The sequence below is a fragment of the Triticum aestivum genome, chromosome 1A (genome assembly GCF_018294505.1).
Source record: "Triticum aestivum cultivar Chinese Spring chromosome 1A, IWGSC CS RefSeq v2.1, whole genome shotgun sequence".
Lineage (NCBI taxonomy): Eukaryota > Viridiplantae > Streptophyta > Magnoliopsida > Poales > Poaceae > Triticum > Triticum aestivum.
This window is the reverse complement of record NC_057794.1, coordinates 489,107,224-489,114,869: the sequence shown is the minus strand read 5'-3', so window position 1 is coordinate 489,114,869 and position 7,646 is coordinate 489,107,224.

Below are 7,646 nucleotides of genomic sequence, written 5' to 3'. Positions count from 1 at the left end.
TGGAGAGCAGGCCTCCCACTCGGGGGGCTTAGCTGCAGTCCAGTACTCGCCTAAGTTTGAAAAAATCCTACCGAGTGGAGAGCAGACCTCCCACTCAGGGGCTTAGCTGCAGTCCAGTACTCGCCTAAGTTTGAAAAAATCCTACCGAGTGGAGAGCAGACCTCCCACTCGGGGGCTTAGCTGCAGTCCAGTACTCGCCTAAGTTTTTAAAATCCTACCGAGTGGAGAGCAGACCTTCCACTCAGGGGCTTAGCTGCAGCCCAGTGCTCGCCTAAGTACGAAACACATCCCAATCCGCAAGGACGACGAGGTGCAAATCGACTGCTACCTTCTCCTTCGGAGCTGCACCACAAATACAAAGTTATTTCGAGTGAAGAACAAGTTCCACTCGATAGATAATTCATGAAGATATTCAACGATAAATCAAGTTCAGATAAGATCCAAAGGTCCTAGACCGCAGATCAAAGTACTCGAGCCTCCAGCTCGACAGAGTTTAACGGTTACAAAATCCACTCGGCATTCCAAGGCAAATTTAAAGTGAAGCATAAAAGTTTTTATTCCTCAGGCGGAGGACTGGAAGGGGCGACGAACTCGTCCAAGTCGATCCCTTCTGCAATGCGAGTGGCAGCAGCAATGAAAGTCTCCATGAAGTCTTGAAAGTTGTGCTTCCTAGTATTGGCAACTTGGATGGCGGCCAACGTTTCTTCTCGCGCCTCCTTGCAGTGGACGCGAACCAGAGACAGAGCGACGTCAGCGCCACATCTAGCAGAAGATTTCTTCCATTCCGCCACTCGACCTGGGACTTCATTCAGTCGAGTCATCAGGGACTCGAGGTCATTCTGAAGCGTCGTCCTAGGCCAGAGCGACGTGTCGATCCGCGACATCGCAACCTTCAACCGAGCAAGATAGTCAACAACGCCGGCAACACAAGATTCCAGTCGAAGCATGTTCATAGCAGCCTCGTCCTTCACTAGAGAATTGATGGGGTCCAAGTCTGTCTCCACTCGACTGGTCTCCTCTTTGAAGTTCTAGCAGAATTCTATAAACACAATTCAAGGATAAGTCAGTGGCTCTACGCAGGTTTGGTAACTGCAAGTCAGTCGGGCCGGAGTAATTACCCTCGAGCATGACGAACAGCTTCTTGGTGAGTCCACCGAGATAAGCCTCCAGATCGTTCCTCTTCCCCGCCAGTTCACTTGCCTTGTCATTCAGAGCTATATTGCCATTCTTTAGACGGCTGACCTCTCGATTAGCCGCGTCGAGAGCAGTTTTCAGCCTGGAGTTTTCCTTTTCAAGAGTACCGACTGAAGCCAGTTTTTCTTCAGTAAGCTTCGTTTTGTTCAGGGCCTCCTTCTGCGCTTCGGCAAGGTCTTGATCCTTCTTCTTCAGAGCCTCCTCCATTTTGTCTACGAAACAGCAAGTGAGATCAACATCGAGGACGGCCAGAAAGAAAGGACAGTCGACAAAAGCTCACCAGCCATACCTTTTGCTTCGTCCCTCGCCTTCTACAAGTTCTCCTGAGCAAGCTTCAAGTCAAGGTTCAGCTGGATCTGTTTGTTCTCCAACTCAGTGTAGCGAGCCACAAGTTCGCAGGATTTCTGCAAAAAATCAGTCGACAGACATCCAAGATAAGTTGCTTCCGAGTAACCAAGAGACAATGATGGCGTTTCTAAGACTACAGCCGAATCAAAAACATTCGACAGTAGTCTCGGGGACTACACCTAGTGGGTGCACTCAGCGTGCCCCCACTGGTTCGACCAAAAAAAATCGATTGCACAATAGTCAGCATACCCGCAGTCGACCGTGTACAGTTCCATTCGACAAGGCTTGACCAGACCGAGTGAAGAAGTTCAACTAAAGCAACACAATATAAAGACTACAGTCGACTGCCAGCAGTCCACCGTAGTCTCGGGGACTACACCCAGTGGGTGCACTTAGCGTGCCCCCACTCGTCAAAAAGATTATTAGACACACCCAGTGGGTGTACAGATATAAAGATCTTCGGAAAAGAGATTCTTCAGATAGCATATCCTAACAGAACAAGCGGTGAATCGACTGACCTGGACGTTGCTCTGAAGAGCTGAACTCGCGTCATAAGCTGCTTGGCTGGCTTCCCGAACCACCTTCACTTGCTCCATCATGATCCCCGCCTGGCGTATAACCTCTTTAGTGGCACCCACTTGGTCCTCAGGGACGTGGTGTGTGGCAAAAAGTGAAGGCGGATTTGCAGTCGACGTCGAAGGCCGGACACTCGTCAGAGATTCAGCAAAGGTCACAGAAGCCCGAGAGGTATCACCACCCTCCCGGACTACGGCCTCAGGCACCGGAGTGCTTTGTGGGGTCTTGCCAGCCGGCGCCCTCCTGTTCCTTCGCGCCCTCAGCGGCGCTTCATCGTCATCATCAGGGAGGTCAATGACATGAGGAGGAGCTACAAGAAAAATCCAATCGACTAGAATTATAAGAAATTGTCAGTCGACTAAAAGCAGAGCATCAGTAATCGTACCGGGGTTGGAGGTAACAGTGTCTTCCATCTCTTGATCATCGTCCTTGGCGGAGATCTCTGAGGTGGCAGCACTGCAAATTTCAAAAGTCAGTCAGCTTATTCAATGAGTCGACCAAGAGTCCATCACGTTCAACAAAGGAAAACAAATTCTACTATTACCTAGAAATGGTGGGGACAGTCATCTTCATCTTGGGCAGAGCCTTGGGCGGCTTGGACGGCGTCGCGCGTGGGTGCTTGGGAGCTTTTTCTGTCGGCGCTGGAGATGAGGTCCGAGGGCGCTTCAACGACTGCCCAACAGGGACATTCGCCTTACCACGTTCTCGCGCAGGGTCGTGTGTAAGCTTGGATCGCCGTTCCGAGCGGGGAGGTTCGACTTCTTCCTCCTCCTCTTCACTGGAGTCGTCGTCATCCCCCTCTCCTTCGCCGTCAGATTCCCACTCTTCTCTCTCGTCTCCACTTTCGCCCCCGCTCGCCTCTCCTTCCTCGGCCTGCTCCTGTGCTCCATTGGGTGTCGAGTACATCTCAGTAATGGCCTAGAGGACAGCAAACAAGACAAAAGTCAATCGACTGATCCAAAGAGAACAGATAAAGAAAGCAAGATCACGGACGGAAACGCAAGGTCAGACCTTGTCCACTTCGTATGTTTGGTCGAGTGGAGGAATCCTCCTGGCTCCTCGGGGGTTGTCCTTGTTCCCTATGATACTCGACAGCCACCCTTCCAACATCTCGTCGGTGACCTCCTCTGGGTGAATCCGAGTGGTGTCTTCGAGACCCGAGTACAGCCACATCGGGTGGTCACGAGCCTGAAGCGGTTGGATGCGCCTCCGAAGGAAGACTTCCAACAAGTCCATGCCAGTCACACCCTCGTGGACAAGCTGAACCACTCGACCGACCAGCACCTTGACTTGCTCCTTTTCCTCCGGCGTCACTTTCAGAGAGGCAGGTTTTTGTGCTCGATTCAGAGAAAAAGGGGGAAGCCCAGTCGACTGTCCTGGGGTCACCTGGTCTTTACAGTAAAACCAAGTCGACTGCCACCCACGGACTGACTCGGGAAAAGTGATAGATGGAAAGGAACTTTTTCCCCTCATCTGGATCGCCAGGCCCCCGCACAGCTGGATCACCTGCGTTCGTTCGTCACTCGACTTGGCCTTCTTGACCGACTGAGAGCGGCAAGTGAAGATGTGCTTGAAGAGTCCCCAATGGGGGCGGCAACCCAAGAAGTTTTCACACAAGGAAACGAAAGCAGCAAGATACATAATAGAATTGGGAGTAAAGTGATGGAGCTGCGCTCTGAACAAGTTCAAGAAGCTCCGAAAAAAAGGATGAGGAGGCAGAGAGAATCCACGATCGATATGGGTGGTGAGGAGGACGCACTCACCATCAAGAGGCTGGGGTTCGACTTCTTTCCCCGGGAGACGCGCAGATTCATGGGGAATGAATCCCCCCTCGACCAGATCATCGAGATCATCCTGCCGAATCGCCGACGGCATCCAGTCGCCCTGGATCCAATCCTTGGGCAGAGCAGTCCTCGAGGAAGATCCGCCCTGAGTGGACTTCTTCCCCTTCCCCTGCACCGCCGCCTTCTTCGCGCGCTCCAGAGCCGACGTCTTCTCCTTCACCATCGTCACCGGCGAAGCTCGAATAGACCTATGGCACCAAGGTGAGAGCGGAGGTGGCGGAGGATCTTGTGAAGGAAGGAGGAAAAGTGAAGGCGCACTGTTCGGGGGTCCCGAGCCGGCAGCTTATAAGAGGTTGCTTTCGAGTGGCTGACTGGTAGGCCCAGGCAATCCCGTCAAATCCCGCAACAGGCGCGCGCGCGGTACATGGCGAAAAAGGTGGCACGGGGATCAAGGAGCTTCCGTCCTATCCCATCCGATTACTGCGGCCGCCCCCATCCCGCGTGCTTCCCGAAATTCAAATCCCGCAAATCCGTGGGCCGCAGAACAACTCGTCAAACAGAAGATCCCTTTCACACCGTCACTCGGAACTTCACAAGTAAAGAAATTCACTCGACAAGAGGCCAAGAATGGATCAAGGCGGCTGAAAGAAGTTGACGACGTCATCCGCGACAGTTGATCCAAAACAAGACGTTCATATAACACGAAGAACCAGTCGGCAAGATCCCCAACTCCTTGCCCACTCGAACCTCGATCCATTCGGGGGCTAATGATGAAGCTATGTACCTAGGGTAGGGGCATGGACCTGTCCTAAGTACCCTACCCAAGGACATCCCTAGAAGAAGTCACCTTTCAATCGACTTGGAGGTATCCCATTCGACGGATTCAAGACACTCGACCACGAAGCAATCACTCGACCAAGATCCAACCACTCGACTGCCAGGAGATCTAAAGTCACCCTGCACGCAAACGGTCAGTCATTAAGTAGCTTTTATGGTCATCATAGCACTTTATTAGGGGCGTTACCAGTAACCTCCAATCTTAATGTACTTTAAACCCTGCATTACTGAGGGCTGGAGGGGCCTGGCGAACTCTATATAAGCCACCCCCTTAGTATCAAGGGTTCGCACCCCTGTTATTCATACACACATAATTCAGTCGACCGCCTCCGGGCACCGAGACGTAGGGTTGTTACTTCCTCCGAGAAGGGCCTGAACTCGTAATCCTCGTGTGCTTACAACTCCTCCATAGCTAAGATCTAGCCTCTCCATACGTACCCCCTTACATCACTGTCAGTGTTAGAACCACGACAGTCATCTTGCCTGAAATCCCACAAGGAAGAAGAACGAGTCCATGAAGAAGAGAAACGGACGTAGTCGAACGGTTCCTCACAAACGCGACGTTATCGGAACCAACCCGAAGAAGCAACACCGGAAAGAAGCAAACAACATAGTAAACAACCAACACAAAATCATGGCATGATGCACAACAAGTATGATGCATGTCCGGTTTAATGAGGCATGGCATGGCAAAGTGCACAAGCAATCCTACAAATTAAGTGGAGCTCATTATGCAACGAGTTGCATATTGACGAAAACACCACATCAATTATTTAGTTCTCTCTCATTTATGTACCCCAACAATATTAAATGTTGTTAAACATGGCAAGAGGGTGAAGCAAAGTAAAACTACCTATCTAGTCAAGGTTAAAGGAGGCCGGAAGCAACGAACAACAAATCCGGAAACTCCTCATATGCATATATTAGGTTTGGTACTGTTCTGCCCTAGACATAATTTTAGAGTTAATAAACATGCAAAGTAAAGCCACCATGTTAAACTAGGCATTTTACTACCCCATTTACATATAAAGATTATTAAATTCCAAGTTATGGTTATTTAGTTATGAATTAAATCATTTTAGCAAGTTATTTAAGCAAATTTAAACAAACTTCATTTTAAGCATTTTAAACATGGATGAAAATGACATATTATGAAACTACACAAAATTCTAAGCAACTTTCATATATAAAACATTTTAATCCGATGCATGGTTGGTGAGTTATGAAATGCATGAACTAGAGGGAATAATATGTAAAACAGCAGTTTTCTGGAAAATAGCTAAAATCGCAGATGCAAAAAAACATACATAGGCCGAATCTGAAGCATGTTGGGCCAGCAAAGAGAAGAAAGAAAAAAACCAAGGTCGCGCTGGGGCCTCACCATGTGCTTCAGCCCAGATCTGTGGAGGAGGCGGCCTGGCAGGGCACGCTGGGCCTAGAGGCGCGGTCAACGCGAGTGCACTGGGCCTTGGGGAGGCTCGCTCGGCCGACGTGGTGGAGCGGTTCCACGCTAGATGCGGACAAGCGGCATGAGGTCAACGTGGGGGGGGGACACCCGTTCTTCCGCACTTGCTCATGGCGTGGCCGGACAGGGACAACGACGGCGGTGTGGGACTTGCTTCGGCGGGGCTAGTAGGTCGGGAGGCGCGGGGAGGAACCAGGAACGGCGGAGAGGGCCCAGACTCGACGGATCTGGCCAGGGATTAGACTTGGCGCTCGGGACGGACAGGAGGGCGTCATCCTCGTTAGGAACCATTGAAGACGACGACGACAGGGACTACGGCAGGCGACGACGCAGCTTGGGCGGCGGAGCTCATCACGGAGGGGCGGCGCGGCGGTTCGTGGTGGTCACCGCGCAGGAGCGGGACGAGGCGCGTCCCTCATCTCCTGGACGAAGCAGAGGAGGAGGCGCAGACGGGATGGCGCTCGGCAGGAGGCAAGGTAGCAGGCCGACGTGGAAGAAACTCAGGCGGCCATGGCGTCTGTTGGCGACGAACACTACGGGAGTTGGTGCGGGGTCTTGGGTGTCTGGCTCCACCGGGCCGAGACGAGGCAAGGATGGCGCCATGGATGTGGGTGGTGGTGCTGCTCCTTCCGGCAAGGTCCGGCAAGAAACAGCGCGAACGGGAGGCTGTAGGGAGTCGGGGATGCGGGAGCTGCTGCTTGCTGGCGTCGGGATTCCCTGGAGAAGAACGAGAGAGAGAAAAGTTCAGAGAGAGACAGAGAAAGAACCAGAGGGAGGGAGAGACCACGGGAAGGAGAGGGACGGCGCTCATCTGCTGGCCGCGGGCGCGGTGCTCGGGGAGGAGCTCGATGCGGCTGCGGGCTGGCTCCTCGGCCAGGAGGAGGGAGGAGTCGAGGGGAGCCAGTTGGGTGGATGGGCAAAATGAGGTGGATCTGGGAAGATCCCGAGGGGAATGGTGAGTGGGTGGCAGCGGCGTGATGGGACAAGGGGGAGGATTTTTAGGGTTAGGCTAGAGTTTGATCTATATATAGCAAAAAAAGGCTAAGTTTATGGGCATTTGGACCCTCCGATCTTAATCGGACGGTCTCGAATGAAAAGGCTAGGGAGATCAAATAAGAAAACGGAGATGTTTTGTAGATGTTAGGGGATGATCCGGACACAACGGTGACGACTGCTCGGGTCGCGTCCGGGGAAGTTTCGGACGCGCACGCGAGGAGGGCCGCGGGCTGACGAGAGAGGTTAGGTTGGCCTGTCGGTAGGTAGTGGGCTATGTAGACGGTCTCGAGCTGAGAGAAGAGAAGAGAGGGAGGCCCGGCGACTGTTTCCGGAGACCGAAAACGTCCGACGTGTGCCTGGCTATAATGCCGCTATAGTTTAACGGTTGGGCTATCAAACGAACTCCGAATGCGATGAAACTTGGCAGGTGGCCTACCTACAACATA